This window comes from Ascaphus truei, chromosome 13 (assembly GCF_040206685.1).
Source record: "Ascaphus truei isolate aAscTru1 chromosome 13, aAscTru1.hap1, whole genome shotgun sequence".
NCBI classification, from domain to species: domain Eukaryota; kingdom Metazoa; phylum Chordata; class Amphibia; order Anura; family Ascaphidae; genus Ascaphus; species Ascaphus truei.
The window spans coordinates 46,326,706-46,344,157 of NC_134495.1; the positions used below are offsets into that span (position 1 = coordinate 46,326,706).

General features: G+C 48.1%; 1 protein-coding gene across 4 annotated transcripts in view; it reads left to right on the forward strand.

Moving 5' to 3' along the window:
• Positions 1–4,258: 4,258 nt before the first annotated feature.
• Positions 4,259–17,452, forward strand: part of LOC142465284 (uncharacterized) — a 52,850-nt gene continuing 39,656 nt past the window's right edge. For 2 of the 4 annotated variants that reach the window (XM_075569297.1, XM_075569303.1), the window contains exon 1: positions 4,271–4,305. The gene's annotated coding sequence lies outside the window, so the exon portion shown is untranslated. Of the gene's footprint in view, positions 4,306–17,452 lie in introns of all 4 variants that reach the window. The other 2 variants (XM_075569300.1, XM_075569301.1) reach the window with 2 other exon arrangements.

Here is a 17,452-nt window from a genome sequence, read left to right on the forward strand (position 1 = left end):
GCTGTAGAGGGCATCAGGGGAGAATGCCAAGTTGCTAAGGTGGAGCTTGGCCTTGCAAGAGTTTGAGTTTACGATTCAGCACAAAAAGGGTAGTGAAAACAGCAATGCTGATGGACTTTCACGTCAGGACTATCCCTCTGAGGCTGAGTTAATTAATGGTGCCAGCAGTGCCCCACTCCCTGTTAGAGCCAGTGGGCCACAGGTCACCCATTAAGAAGTGGAGGTGTAGAGGGAGAGGGGGTTGGCCCGGTATTAAAGGGGTTGCACCCCATATGGCCACCCCCCGACCTCACCAGGGAGGCAAGGGGTTAACTGGACTGCGGTCCAGGAATGTGGCTTACACCTCGTCATGTCAGGAAAATGTATGTTCCCCTGTTCCCATGTTTCATTATAATCCTGTATTTTAATGTTTTAAAGTGCATTTCTGTATCTCCAGTTCTGGAGGTCGCAGAGAGTTGATATTTGGCCAATGTGTGGAGTCACTGTAGACATTAAGAACTGGCAAATTTCGACCCACTGAGCCCACCAGAATGGAACTTATTAATATATGTAGATATGTGTAGATATATATATGTATGGTATTATGGTATGGTATTTTGGATCTGCTCTGAAAATGCAGACTCCATCTGCTATGCTAATAAGTCATGAAAGGCAGCCGGCTGATTGAGCCTAAGCACTGTGATCAAAAGTTAACTGCCCTGATTGTTTACACTAAGTACTAATCAACAGACCAAGTACTAATCAACAGACTCTGCCACTCTAATTGTTACCTGAGGGCGGAGAATCATCAAACTGGAGTGGTTTGTAAGTGTTATGTCTACACCTACAAACAATGCAGATCCCACCAGATACTTAATTTGGTAGACTGGTCGTCGCCCCTGATTTAATTATGGGGCTACAGAAATAAGACCACATGGGCTAATTTGCTGGGGGGCATGGGTTAATCTGTCTCCACGTTAGGGATTGGATACAGATAATTGTTCACCAATAGTCTGTATTCAATGTTAAGAATAGGGTTACACAGGTATATAAACTGTGTCAACTGTACAGTTTTTAGTTGTGCATCTGATTCCACCTGGAATGTCACCGGATTGCTGGAGAATTGCTAGCTGATACTTCTCCATCCCCCAACCCTAAGTAAGTGTTACCTTCTTGCCTGTTAATTGTACTATATTGCTGTGTTCACCTTTAAGGAATAAATATATTTTATTATATCTAAGCCTCGTTCAGTTCAACCCAGATATTTGGTGTTCATTATATCTTGTCATAAGCTACCGTGACCGTTATAAAGCTGAGCAGGTTTTAAAGTGTCTAAATTGTATTGTATTGTATGTCTTTATTTATATAGCGCCATTAATGTACATAGCGCTTCACAGTAGTAATAGGTGGGTCTTAAAGGTGGATAGAGAGGGTGCTAGTTGGGTACTGAGGGGAAGGGCATTCCAGAGGTGTGGGACAGTCAGTGAAAAAGGTTTAAGGCGGGAGAGGGCTTTAGATACAAAGGGGGTAGAAAGAAGATATCCTTGAGAAGAACGCAAGAGTCTGGATGGTGCATAACGAGAAATTAGGGCAGAGATGTAAGGAGGGGCAGAGGAATGAGGAGAAGAATGGAGTGTGAGATGCGGGATTTGATCGGAAGCCAGGAGAGGGATTTCATGAGGGGAGATGCTGAGACAGATCTAGGAAAGAGTAGAGTGATTCTGGCAGCAGCGTTTAGGATAGATTGTAGGGGAGACAGGTGAGAGGCAGGAAGGCCGGACAGCAGGAGGTTACAGTAATCAAGACGGGAGAGAATGAGGGCCTGAGTCAGAGTTTTAGCAGTCGAGCAACAGAGGAAAGGGCGTATCTTTGTTATATTGCGGAGGAAAAAGCGACAGGTTTTAGAAATGTTTTGAATGTGAGGGGCGAATGTGAGAGAGGAGTCGAGTGTGACCCCTAGGCAGCGTGCTTGGGCTACTGGGTGAATGATCGTAGTTCCAACAGTAATGTGGGAGGAGGTAGTAGGGCCAGGTTTGGGAGGAAGTATGAGGAGCTCTGTTTTAGCCATGTTGAGTTTAAGGCGGCGGAGGGCCATCGAGGATGATATAGCAGAGAGAAATCAGAACCTTTGGTTTGTACAGCAGGTGTAAGGTCGGTGTTGAAAAGTATATTTGTTTGTCGTCAGCATAGAGGTGATAATTAAACCCAAAAGATTTTATTAGGTCACCTAGAGAGAGTGTGTACAGAGAAAAGAGAAAGGTCCCAGGACCGAGCCCTGGGGTACCCCCACAGAGAGATCAATGGAGGAGGAGGTGTTAGCAGAAGAGACACTGAAAGTACGATGGGAGAGGTAGGATGAGATCCAGGATAGAGCTTTGTTCCGAATACCAAGAGTATGGAGAATGTGAAGGAGAAGAGGGTGGTCCACGGTGTCAAATGCTGCAGAGAGGGCGAGTAATATGAGCAGAGTGTAATGACTTCTGTCTTTGGCAGCATGGAGGTCGTCAGTTATTTTAGTGAGGGCTGTTTCTGTGGAGTGAGCAGTGCGGAAGCCAGATTGTAGAGGGTCTAGGAGAGAATAGGTGTTGAGAAAATGGAGAAGCGAGAATACAAGACATTCAAGGAGTTTAGAGGCAAAAGGCAGGAGGGAGACAGGTCGATAGTTAGAAAGACAGGTAGGGTCTAAAAGTTTTAAATGTTATTTTCTCTTGTGTGCCAAGAATGAGGCTAGTGATTGTAGGGAATATATACACTCACTCCACCCCTGACACCAGAACTTTTAGCACACAGAAATCACATTATTAAATGCAAATTGCACTTGGATGTCACATCAAAGTGTATAATCAGGTCCTGTGTGGTCATTTGTTGAGTTGAAGTATAGATGTTACTTGCTACAAGTAACACCTATACTTCAACTCAACAAATGACCACACGGGACCAGATAGTACACATTAAAGTGACAACCAAGTGCAATTTGCATTTAATAATGTGATTGTCACAAGTATTAGCTCAACAATAAGTTTGATAGTTGTTTGTGTCTTTCGTTTACTTTCCAACGCATGGATCTGAACACCTAATTCATACAGTCCTATAAGAGAATACTCATTTGTGATTAGGATGGCATTATGTTATTAGCCACACACACATCGCAGTGGTTCTAATTCAGAAGTTTGGTCACATCTAAACAACATAACAAAATTATATCTGTGACCAGATTATAACATATATTATTTAGTAGTTGTAGTTTAAACATCAAGTCAGACAGACGTATTTGTTTAATACACTACATATGAGTATAATTACTCCCTACTGGGGATCCTATAAGGCACTTTATACTACCTATTAGCCCGTTTATAAGTCAGTCTGTTCTCATTACAACATTGAGAATTACCTAAAGTCACTAGACATTTCAACGCTCCAATATAGATTTTAATCGTCGCTATTTTGTTGTTAAGTTCAATTTCAAATAAAATGTATTTATTTTGTTGTACCAGTAGAGTAGTGTGCATCTCCAAGGGTTCTTTCTCTCTCCCTGCAGTGGGAGGGACAGGTGTGAGGGGCTGGGGGTCCTGTCTGTGTCACCCTGCAGTGGGAGGGACAGTTGTGAGGGGCCAGGGGACCTGTCTGTGTCACCCTGCAGTGGGAGGGACAGTTGTGAGGGGCTGGGGGACATGACATCACAAAAGACCTGATACAATTTGGAATAGATAAAGTAGATAAAAGAGGAGGTGATCACTGTAATATTTTATCTCAGACATTGAATAGAGAATTATTGGAAATATGAATGAGAAACTGCTTATGAATGTGGGTATGTTAATATATATAATTATATTGAGGTTTTCACTTTATATTTGTATGCGTTTTCATACTCCCTGATATAAATCTGTATGATATGACAATCATGTCACTGCAGCCAGAAGCTCCCCCTCTCCAGCTTCTTCCTTTTAGTCTCTCTCTCTCTCTCTCTCTCTCTCTCCGTCTCCCTGTCTCTCTCACTCTCTGTCTCGCTCTCTGTCTCTCTGTCTCTCTGTCTCTCTGTCTCTCTGTCTCTCTGTCTCTCTGTCTCTCTGTCTCTCTCTCTCTGTGATCACAGCCCCTCTTCTACACTCCACACAGAGATCCGCAGCTGCGTGCTGTGCGATCTCTCCCTTTAATTGCAGGGGCTTCTGGGAGCTGTAGTTCTGCTCTACCAATATTATAGTATTTACAGGTAGATGAACTACAAGTCCCAGAACACATCAGCAAAATAGCCAGACATCACAAATGATCAGCCAATCACTGCAGAGTTTCGTGACCGCGCCCCTCCCCCTCACTGCTGTAAGCAAGGTAATGATCTGATCTATTTGTCTACATTCACATTAAATACACACACAGCTATTGTAATACACAGACACTGTTACACTGACACACACAGCTATTGTAATACACAGACACTGTTACACTGACACACACAGCTATTGTAATACACAGCTATTGTAATACACAGGCACACACAGCTATTGTAATACACAGGCACACACTGTAACACTGACACACACAGCTACTGTAATATACAGACACACTGTAACACTGACACACACAGCTATTGTAATACACAGGCACACTGTAACACTGACACACACAGCTATTGTAATATACAGACACACTGTAACACTGACACACACAGCTATTGTAATCCACAGACACTGTAACACTGACACACACAGCTATTGTAATACACAGACACTGTTACACTGACACACACAGCTATTGTAATACACAGCTATTGTAATACACAGGCACACACAACTATTGTAATACACAGGCACACACTGTAACACTGACACACACAGCTACTGTAATATACAGACACACTGTAACACTGACACACACAGCTATTGTAATACACAGGCACACTGTAACACTGACACACACAGCTATTGTAATATACAGACACACTGTAACACTGACACACACAGCTATTGTAATCCACAGACACTGTTACACTGACACACACAGCTATTGTAATACACAGACACTGTTACACTGACACACACAGCTATTGTAATACACAGCTATTGTAATACACAGGCACACACAGCTATTGTAATACACAGGCACACACTGTAACACTGACACACACAGCTACTGTAATATACAGACACACTGTAACACTGACACACACAGCTATTGTAATACACAGGCACACTGTAACACTGACACACACAGCTATTGTAATACACAGTCACACTGTAACACTGACACACACAGCTATTGTAATACACAGACACTGTTACACTGACACACACAGCTATTGTAATACACAGACACTGTTACACTGACACACACAGCTATTGTAATACACAGCTATTGTAATACACAGGCACACACAGCTATTGTAATACACAGGCACACACTGTAACACTGACACACACAGCTACTGTAATATACAGACACACTGTAACACTGACACACACAGCTATTGTAATACACAGGCACACTGTAACACTGACACACACAGCTATTGTAATATACAGACACACTGTAACACTGACACACACAGCTATTGTAATCCACAGACACTGTAACACTGACACACACAGCTATTGTAATACACACACACTGTAACACTGACACACACAGCTGTTGTAATACACAGGCACACTGTAACACTGACACACACAGCTATTGTAATACACAGGCACACTGTAACACTGACACACACAGCTATTGTAATACACAGACACTGTAACACTGACACACACAGCTATTGTAATACACAGGCACACTGTAACACTGACACACACAGCTATTGTAATACACAGGCACCCTGTAACACTGACATACAGCAGCTATTGTAATACACAGACACACTGTAACACTGACACACACAGCTATTGTAATACACAGACACACTGTAACACTGACATACACAGCTATTGTAATACACAGACACACTGTAACACTGATATACAGCAGCTATTGTAATACACAGGCACACTGTAACACTGACACACACAGCTATTGTAATACACACACACTGTAATACTGACACACACAGCTATTGTAATACACAGGCACACACTGTAACACTGACACACACAGCTATTGTAATACACAGGCACTGTAACACTGACACACACAGCTATTGTAATACACAGACACACTGTAACACTGACACACACAGCTATTGTAATACACAGGCACACACTGTAACACTGACACACACAGCTATTGTAATACACAGACACACACTGTAACACTGACATACAGCTATTGTAATACACAGACACAATGTTACACTGACATATAGCAGCTATTGTAATACACAGACACACTGTAACACTGATACACACAGCTATTGTAATACACAGGCACCCTGTAACACTGACACACACAGCTATTGTAATACACAGGCACACTGTAACACTGACATACAACAGGTATTGTAATACACAGACACACACTGTAACACTAACACACACAGCTATTGTAATACACAGACATACACAGCTATTGTAATACACAGACACACTGTAACACTGACATACACAGCTATTGTAATACACAGGCACACTGTAACACTGACATACACAGCTATTGTAATACACAGGCACACTGTAACACTGACATACAGCAGCTATTGTAATACACAGACACACTGTAACACTGACACACAGCAGATATTGTAATACACAGACACACTGTAACACTGACACACACAGATATTGTAATACACAGGCACACTAACACTGACCAGGGCCGCAGACAGCTTTCCCAGGGCCCAGGACTACATTTTCCACCAAGACACCCCACCCACGTGTTGGCGGCCTTCCGAGAACTATATTATAATATATAATAATAATTTTTAAAATTACTAGCTGAGAGACCCGGCGTTGCCCGGGAAACTATATTATAATATATAATAATAATTTTTAAAATTACTAGCTGAGAGACCCGGCGTTGCCCGGGATGTAATGTTCCCGCTCCTCTCTCCCCCCCCCCTCTCTCTGTTTGTCCCCCATTCACATCAATCCAGTCCCCCCCCTCCCTCCTTTACAGCTCTGTTTGTCCCCCTTTACAGCTTCATGCAGTGTGTGCGTCAGTCAGTGTGTTTGTCAGTCAGTGTGTGTGTCAGTCAGTGTGTGTGTCACAGTGTGTGTGTCAGTCAGTGTGTGTGTGTGTGTGTCAGTGTGTGTGTCAGTGTGTGTGCGTGCGCCAGTCAGTGTGTTTCAGCCAGTCAGTGTGTGTGTGTGTGTGTACCTCCTTGCGCCACCCGGTGCTCCCGGCCGCGGGGGGGGGGGGTTGTGTGGGGGGGGAGGAGGTTACCTCTTTGCGCCACCCGGTGCTCCCGGCTCGGCCCCGGTGGGGTGTGAGGGGGGGGTTACCTCCTTGCGCCACCCGGTGCTCCCGGCTCGGCCGCGGGGGGGTTAACTGCTTGCTGGCGCTCCCGGCGGTAATACGGGGCCCCGATGAGAAGAGCCGAGTGGGCAGGCGGCGGCGGGAGTTTTGCTGGCGGCGTGTCGAGAGGTGAGGTGGAGGAGGCTTGGCGCCGGGGAGGCTGAGGTTTGCGGTGAGGGAGGGGCGGGGGGTTTGCGGTGAGGGAGGGGCGGGGGGGTTGCGGTGAGGGAGGGGCGGGGGGTTTGCGGTGAGGGAGGGGCGGGGGGTTTGCGGTGAGGGAGGGGCGGGGGGTTTGCGGTGAGGGAGGGGCGGGGGGTTTGCGGTGAGGGAGGGGCGGGGGGTTTGCGGTGAGGGGAGGCTGGGGTTTGCGGTGTGGTGGGGCGGGGGGTTTGCGGTGAGGGGAGGCTGGGGTTTGCGGTGAGGGGAGGCTGGGGTTTGCGGTGAGGCGGGGTTTGCGGTGAGGGGAGGCTGGGAGTTTGCGGTGAGGGGGGGCGGGGAGTTTGCAGTGAGGGGGGGCGGGGAGTTTGCGGTGAGGGGGGCACAGGGGTGTGTGTGAGACACTGTTAGAGCACACCAGCCAATGAGAGGTGTGAAAGGCAGGGGTAGGGGTGAAGGGCAGGCGTGGGGGGGGGTGAAGGGCAGGCGTGGGGGGGGGGTGGAGGGCAGGGGTAGGGGGGTTGAAGGACAGGGGTAGGGGGGGTGAAGGGCAGTGGTAGGGGTGAAGGGCAGGGGGGGAAGGGCAGGGGTAGGGGGGGTGAAGGACAGGGGTGGGGGGTGAAGGGCAGGGGTAGGGGGGGGTGAAGGGTCAGGGTAGGGGGGGTGAAGGGTAGGGGTGGGGTGAAGGGCAGGGGTAGGGGGGGTGAAGGGCAGGGGTAGGGGGGGTGAAGGGCAGGGGTAGGGGTGAAAGTGAGGCACAAATTGTTGGCAGGAGTAAAATGTCCCTCTCCACACACACACACACGACAGGAGTGAGAGGTGGTGGAGAGTGGAACTGGCGCAGATCCGAGGAGGCTGCTTGGCCCCCCAGCGGCCGGGGAGGTAGCGCCAGGGAGGTAGCGCCGGGGAGGTAAGGGAGCGCCGGGGAGGTAGCGCCGGGGAGGTAAGGGAGCGCCGGGGAGGTTGCGCCGGGGAGGTAGCGCCGGGGAGGTAGCGCCGGGGAGGTAAGGGAGCGTTGGCGGCTGGGGTAGGAGGGCCGCGCCGCGCTTCCCCTCCGTCCGGGAGCCGGTGCAGGGTGGCGCACGTGATGGGGGGGAGACAGAGGGTGTGTGTGTGTGTGTGTGTGTGTGACACCTTTGGCCCGTCACTCCGAACCAGGCCAATGAGAGGTGTGCGGGGGCGGGCGGGCCAAGGGAGCCATCTCATTGGCCTGAGGCGGAGTGACGGGCCCAAGGGCCAATGCGATTGCCGCTAGGGACAGGGAGACACATACAGACAGGGGAGACACATACGACGGTTTCAGAAATATATAGATAGATATATACACAAACACACTATAAGCCCCCCTCCCCAAGCACACACAATATAAGCCCCCCCTCCCCAACACACACAATATAAGCCCCCCCCCTCCCCAACACACACAATATAAGCCCCCCTCCCCAACACACACAATATAAGCCCCCCCTCCCCAACACACACAATATAAGCCCCCCCCTCCCCAACACACACAATATAAGCCCCTCTCCTCCCCAACACACACAATATAAGCCCCCCCTCCCCAAGCACACACAATATAAGCCCCACCCCCCTCCCCAACACACACAATATAAGCCCCCCCTCCCCAACACACACAATATAAGCCCCTCTCCTCCCCAACACACACAATATAAGCCCCCCCTCCCCAACACACACAATATAAGCCCCCCCCTCCCCAGCACACACAATATAAGCCCCCCCTCCCCAACACACACAATATAAGCCCCCCCTCCCCAACACACACAATATAAGCCCCTCTCCTCCCCAACACACACAATATAAGCCCCCCCCTCCCCAAGCACACACAATATAAGCCCCACCCCCCTCCCCAACACACACAATATAAGCCCCCCCTCCCCAACACACACAATATAAGCCCCTCTCCTCCCCAACACACACAATATAAGCCCCCCCCTCCCCAACACACACAATATAAGCCCCCCTCCCCAGCACACACAATATAAGCCCCCCCTCCCCAGCACACACAATATAAGCCCCCCCTCCCCAACACACACAATATAAGCCCCCCCCTCCCCAATACACACAATATAAGCCCCCCTCCCCAACACACACAATATAAGCCCCCCCTCCCCAACACACACAATATAAGCCCCCCCCCTCCCCAACACACACAATATAAGCCCCCACCTCCCCAACACACACAATATAAGCCCCCCCATCCCAAACACACACAATATAAGCCCCCCCACCCCAAACACACACAATATAAGCCCCCCCACCCCAAACACAATATAAGCCCCCCCCACCCCAAACACACACAATATAAGCCCCCCCCACCCCAAACACACACAATATAAGCCCCCCCCCACCCCAAACACACACAATATAAGCCCCCCCCCACCCCAAACACACACAATATAAGCCCCCCCCACCCCAAACACACACAATATAAGCCCCCCCCCACCCCAAACACACACAATATAAGCCCCCCCCACCCCAAACACACACAATATAAGCCCACCCCACCCCAAACACACACAATATAACCCCCCCCACCCCAAACACACACAATATAAGCCACCCCCACCCCAAACACACACAATATAAGCCCCCCCCCACCCCAAACACACACAATATAAGCCCCCCCACCCCAAACACACACAATATAAGCCCCCCCACCTCAAACACACACAATATAAGCCCCCCCCACACCAAACACACACCATAAGCCCCCCACCCACACCAAACACACACAATATAAGCCCCACCCCAAACACACACAATATAAGCCCCACCCCACCCCACCCCAAACACACACAATAAGCCCCCCACCCACCCCAAACACACACAATATAAGCCCCACCCCAAACACACACAATATAAGCCCCCCCCAAACACACACAATATAAGCCCCCCCACCCCAAACACACACAATATAAGCCCCCCCACCCCAAACACACACAATATAAGCCCGCCCCCACCCCAAACACACACAATATAACCCCCCCCACCCCAAACACACAATATAAGCCCCCCACCCACCCCAAACACACACAATATAAGCCCCCCCACCCCAGACACACACAATATAAGCCCCCCCCACCCCAAACACACACAATATAAGCCCCCCCACCCCAAACACACACAATATAAGCCTCCCCCCACCCCAAACACACACAATATAAGCCCCCACACCAAACACACACAATATAAGCCCCCCCCACCCCACACACACACACAATATAAGCCCCCCCACCCCAAATACACACAATATAAGCCCCCCCACCCCAAACACACACAATATAATCCCCTCCCCACCCCAAGCACACACAATATAAGCCCCCACCCCACCCCAAACACACACAATATAAGCCACCCACCCCAAACACACACAATAAAAGCCCCCCACCCCAAACACACACAATATAAGCCCCCCCTCCCCAACACACACAATATAAGCCCCCCCTCCCCAACACACACAATATAACCCCCCCCACCCCAAACACACACAATATAAGCCCCCCCCACCCCAAACACACACAATATAAGCCCCCCCACCCCAAACACACACAATATAAGCCCCCCCCACCTCAAACACACACAATATAAGCCCCCCCACCCCAAACACACACCATAAGCCCCCCACCCACCCCAAACACACACAATATAAGCCCCACCCCAAACACACACAATATAAGCCCCACCCCACCCCAAACACACACAATATAAGCCCCCCCCCACCCCAAACACACACAATATAAGCCCCCCCACCCCAAACACACACAATATAAGCCCGCCCCCACCCCAAACACACACAATATAACCCCCCCACCCCAAACAAACAATATAAGCACCCACCACCCCAAACACACACAATATAAACACACACAATATAAGCCCCCCCACCCCAAACACACACAATATAAGCCCCCACACCCCAAACACACACAATATAAGCCTCCCCTCACCCCAAACACACACAATATAAGCCCCCCCCACCCCCCACACACACAATATAAGCCCCCCCCACCCCAAACACACACAATATAAGCCCCCCCCACCCCAAACACACACAATATAAGCCCCCCCCCCCCACACCAAACACACACAATATAAGCCCCCCCCCACCCCAAACACACGCAATATAAGCCCCCCCCACCCCAAACACACGCAATATAAGCACCCACCCCACCCCAAACACACACAATATAAGCCCCCACCCACCCCAAACACACACAATATAAGCCCCCCACCCACCCCAAACACACACAATATAAGCCCCCCCCCTCCCCAACACACACAATATAAGCCCCCCCTCCACAACACACACAATATAAGCCCCCCCTCCCCAACACACACAATATAAGCCCCCCCCACCCCAAACACACACAATATAAGCCCCCCCCACCCCAAACACACACAATATAAGCCCCCCCCCCACCCCAAACACACACAATATAAGCCCCCCCCCCACCCCAAACACACACAATATAAGCCCCCCCACCTCAAACACACACAATATAAGCCCCCCCCCACACCAAACACACACCATAAGCCCCCCACCCACACCAAACACACACAATATAAGCCCCACCCCAAACACACACAATATAAGCCCCACCCCACCCCAAACACACACAATATAAGCCCCCCCCACCCCAAACACACACAATATAAGACCCCCCCCCACCCCAAACACACACAATATAAGCCCCCCCCACCCCAAACACACACAATATAAGCCCGCCCCCACCCCAAATACACACAATATAACCCCCCCCACCCCAAACACACACAATATAAGCCCCCCGCCACCCCAAACACACACAATATAAGCCCCCCCCCCACCCCAAACACACACAATATAAGCCCCCCACCCACCCCAAACACACACAATATAAGCCCCCCACCCACCCCAAACACACACAATATAACCCCCCCCCACCCCAAACACACAAAATATAAGCCCCCCCACCCCAAACACACACAATATAAGCCCCCCACCCACCCCAAACACACACAATATAAGCCCCCCACCCACCCCAAACACACACAATATAAGCCCCCCACCCACCCCAAACACACACAATATAAGCCCCCCACCCACCCCAAACACACACAATATAAGCCCCCCACCCACCCCAAACACACACAATATAAGCCCCCCCCCTCCCCAACACACACAATATAAGCCCCCCCTCCCCAACCCACACAATATAAGCCCCCCCTCCCCAACCCACACAATATAAGCCCCCCTCCCCAACCCACACAATATAAGCCCCCCCTCCCCAACACACACAATATAAGCCCCCCCTCCCCAACACACACAATATAAGCCCCCCCATCCCAAACACACACAATATAAGCCCCCCCACCCCAAACACACACAATATAAGCCCCCCCCACCCCAAACACACACAATATAAGCCCCCCCCCCAAAACACACACAATATAAGCCCCTCCACCCCAAACACACACAATATAAGCCCCCCCACCCCAAACACACACAATATAAGCCCCCCCCACCCCAAACACACACAATATAAGCCCCCCCACCCCAAACACACACAATATAACCCCCCCCCACCCCAAACACACAAAATATAAGCCCCCCCCCACCCCAAACACACACAATATAAGCCCCCCACCCACCCCAAACACACACAATATAAGCCCCCCACCCACCCCAAACACACACAATATAACCCCCCCCCCACCCCAAACACACACAATATAAGCCCCCCCACCCCAAACACACACAATATAAGCCCCCCCCCCACCCCAAACACACACAATATAAGCCCCCCACCCACCCCAAACACACACAATATAAGCCCCCCCACCCCAAACACACACAATATAAGCCCCCACCCCAAACACACACAATATAAGCCCCGCTCCATAGACACAAAATAAATTGATTCTTGAGAGAAACACTTTAATTTGTCTCAGCCGATAGATTTGGAAGTAACATTTTTTTCACAATAGCTGCAATTTGAGGCTGATCTATTATGTTGTTTTGATGAAAAATAGCTCCAAGGCTTCTCACCTTCTCTTTCCTTGGGATGGCAAAGATATTGATTTTTAGATAATTATTTATTTATTTATTTATTTATAAAATATTTTACCAGGAAGTAATACATTGAGAGTTACCTCTCGTTTTCAAGTATGTCCTATGAAGACCTATCTGAAGCAGCCTGGATTTTGCATTAAGTTGTAGCCAGTTCAATGCTTTGCAATTAGCGGTGTCAGTAAGGAAATTATTCAGCCCGTTCACTGTGATAGAATCATTGGCGATGTTCGAAATCAACTGGATATCAGCCACGCACGGATGGAACTGAATTTGTTATTTTTGGATAATGTCCCCTAGAGGTTTAACATATATATTGAGTAGAACCGGGGCGATGTCAGATTCCTGCGGGACACATTTGTGAGGGTGATTTTCGGACTCCCTAAGTCACTAAGAAAGTACTGAAACGAGTCCAGCACTTTATCTCTAAACCAACATCCGATTTACGTCTGGTCAGCAGAGGAATGTGATTGATTGTGTTGAAAAGCCGTACTCAGGTTGAGAAGGATCAGGGCAGTGGTGCCACCTGTGTCTCTAGTGTTGAGCAGGAAGTCAGTGACACCTATTAGGGTCACCTCAGTGCTGTAATGTTTTCGAAATCCAGATTGGTGAGAGTCCAACAGATTAAATCTAGTTAGATGGTTCATTAGCTGTTTTAGGGCTAGTTTTTCTTTGATTTTAGCTAAAAATGTAATAGTAGAAACTTGTCAGGCGTTATCTGTGTTCAGTAGATTGAGGGAGGGTTTCTCTAATAGAAGAGAAATAAATGTTTCATGTAGTGAGGTTGGTAAAAAGCCTGGAGACAAGGAGAGGTTTGCATTTTCTATAATGGAAGGGGCCACATCTAACACCACTTCCTTTATTAGCCGGGCTAGACAAGGGTCCCCTGGACACCTGGGTGGTTTGATAGTGATATTGGAAGGTGCTCCAATCCGTTTTAGTCGGTTCGACTGTGGAAATATCAGATTTGTGCATTGTCTGTAGTGTGGCTGAAATTTGATTCTGAATTTTTGAGACTTGTGTGAGAAACGACTGAAAAGTACGTGGTGGACTTTCTATATGACGAGGTCTTGTTTAAACAGGCTGCTCAAGCAATGAGTCGGCGACTTTGAATAGTTCCCTTGAATTGTTACTGTAATTTTTAATCTGTGAGGCCAAATAATGTTTTTTTGGCCTCTATAACGGTGCATCCTTGAGCATGTGGGTTCCATCAGAAACAGCTTGGACACTCCAATATTCAAACAGGAATGAGACGAACATGCTGGAAATGCAGAGGTTCTGTCCTTTCAAGGAATTGATTTACTAACCCCAAGTATATGAAGAGGAGTCTGGGACAAAGTTTAGCTCCAAAGAGAAGCAAGACTGTCCTAAAATGGCCTAAATGAAGGGTTTGTATACTGTCCCTTTTATCGGATAGACTCTTCATCAGTATTCATATTTGCTATAACCATAACTGGGATTTTCAAATGCATCAACATCGATATATCATTCCAATTGGTATAAGAAGATATATTTACTAATAAATAATAATACATCAAAATAATGAATCATACATTACAGTACTGTATTTAATAAAAATCCACTTTAAATCCACAAAAAAAATTAATGCTTGACTCGCACTTAAATCATATACATAGCGGTGTATCATAACAATTGCTACGTATGGCACAGCGGTGAGCGCGCGACTTGCATATGTAACAAGTGTTAATACACAGCTATCGAGCGGATTCCCTTTTCTCCATGCATGTTCCCTCAAATGAATAATCTCTCCCCTCAATCCATCACATTTGACATGAATGACACACCTGTGGGCATGTGACATGTATGTGACAAGAGTTAATACACACAGCTACCGTAACCAGCTGACCCAGTTTTCACCTAACACAAAGGTCTCAAGTTAATAATATATTCCCTCAATCAGTCACAATATATCTTTAATCTGCTTCCACCACCAAAATGATCAAAATATAAAATATAGTCACATGTCCCTGGATGCTGGCATTACCTATCAGAGCAGTTAGGACACACAGATCACAGGAGGCACTATTGGAGTAGGCATACAGTATTAGACTGCATCTAAGAGCCATCCACTCCATGGTGTGTGTACAAAGGAGTCTGAGTATTTTTAGCATACCCAGAGACAAGACTTTGACACTGTTGTGACCAGAATTACTATCCATTTGGATACACGTCTGGGTAGACACAATCTGAGCAGGCATTTATACTGCGCTAGCAACTCACTGTAGTAGAGCTACTTTGTTTCAGACTGTGTGTAACTGACCCAGTGAGCACTTGACATTTTAATCAGCAATATGATTTGGATTGTTTTTTACTAGGATATCAGATATATATCTACTTCAGCCATTAAATATCCTGGGGGCTATACCCCTGAAGAAGCCAACCTGAGATTTTATGCATTTTGAAATATTCAATTTGCATTATTAGACAAGATCTAAATCCTGAGTTTATTGTTCTGCAAATATAAATGCTTTGTTCATTGCTAATTATTTTGCTTAAAGTGTCACTACGTACTGTGTATCACTACTAGGACCAGTACACATTGTGGTTTGACCGTCCTCAGATCTTACATTTTATTTTATTATTCACTTAATTCTGTCTCTTAGTAAATGGATAACATTTTAACGCACTTAGGTTAATACATCCTGGATACTTTGTATTACGGTAATGTATCCTCTATTTTGCCGCTCTTTGAAGGTCCTTTCTCATTCTTTTTAATTGTGTGTATACAGTATATATTAAAAGTTACTTTGCCCAGGTCATTATACATCTCTAAGGCCTCGGTCCCATTGATAGCTACTGCGTGCACGGCGCGAAAAAGAGACGACCCTCTATGGAGCCGACCCCATTCAGAGCGTAGCGCGCATGCACAAAGCGCGATAGCGTGACCACATTTCCCAAAGGCAAGATATGTGTCTTTTGGTGCGATGGCCCCGTCATGGTGGCAGTTCAGCCAATGAGGGCGAACCAGCCACGTGACATCATAGCTGCGCCCGCATGCCCCCCCCACCTACCCTGCCGCGAGCAATCTGAAGTCCACAGATCCGTTGCAGGAAGGGCACAAGAGCCGCCATGCGCTCCGTCCCACGCTCACGTGAGCTCACTGGGCCGTAGCTAAGGGGTATTTTACCCACTTGGAGTATTTAGGTGTATATCTCCTCTAAAGGAGAATTGCCTTTTCTCTCTCTCCATTTTATAATAGAGATGAAATAAAACACATGTTTTCTGACACAAGTAAAAACAAGCTGAAGCACAGCAAATGTAACGCGTAGCTCACCACAAATGAAGCGCGACCGCGGTGCCGAGGTAGGGAATTGTATAACGCAAACCCACAGCTGTGCGGGCGCGCCTAGAGTGTAGGATGGTTGTGCAAGCCGGGTCAGGCGTACGGAGTGTAGAATAGTAGAAAGTACTTGCCGGATCTGGACTGGAGAGTAACAGATCGTTGGGGTACTAGCCGAGGTCAGGACTGGAGAAAGCAGCGTAGTCATAGTGAGGATAGCCGAGATCAGGGTTGGAGAATTAAGAGTAGTCATACGTAAGCCGGGTCAGGGGAGGAGAGGTGCAAGGTCCAATGAATGTAGCTGGGTCGGGCAGCAACAGGAACATGGCAGGCACAAGGCAGGAATCTCAAGGTACATGGCAGAATGCAGCAAGGCACAGCGTCACACACAAGGTTATGCTCAGCAATGAGTGTCTGGGCTAAGCAGGTGTTTATGGGACTCCCCTCCAATGGTATGCCGGGGCGAAGCAATGGAACGAGATCCGATAGGCTGCTGGGTCACACAGGTGCACCCTATTGTGCAGCCTGATTGGGTGCAGAGGCGGGGTTATGTACCGTGTGCTTCACCG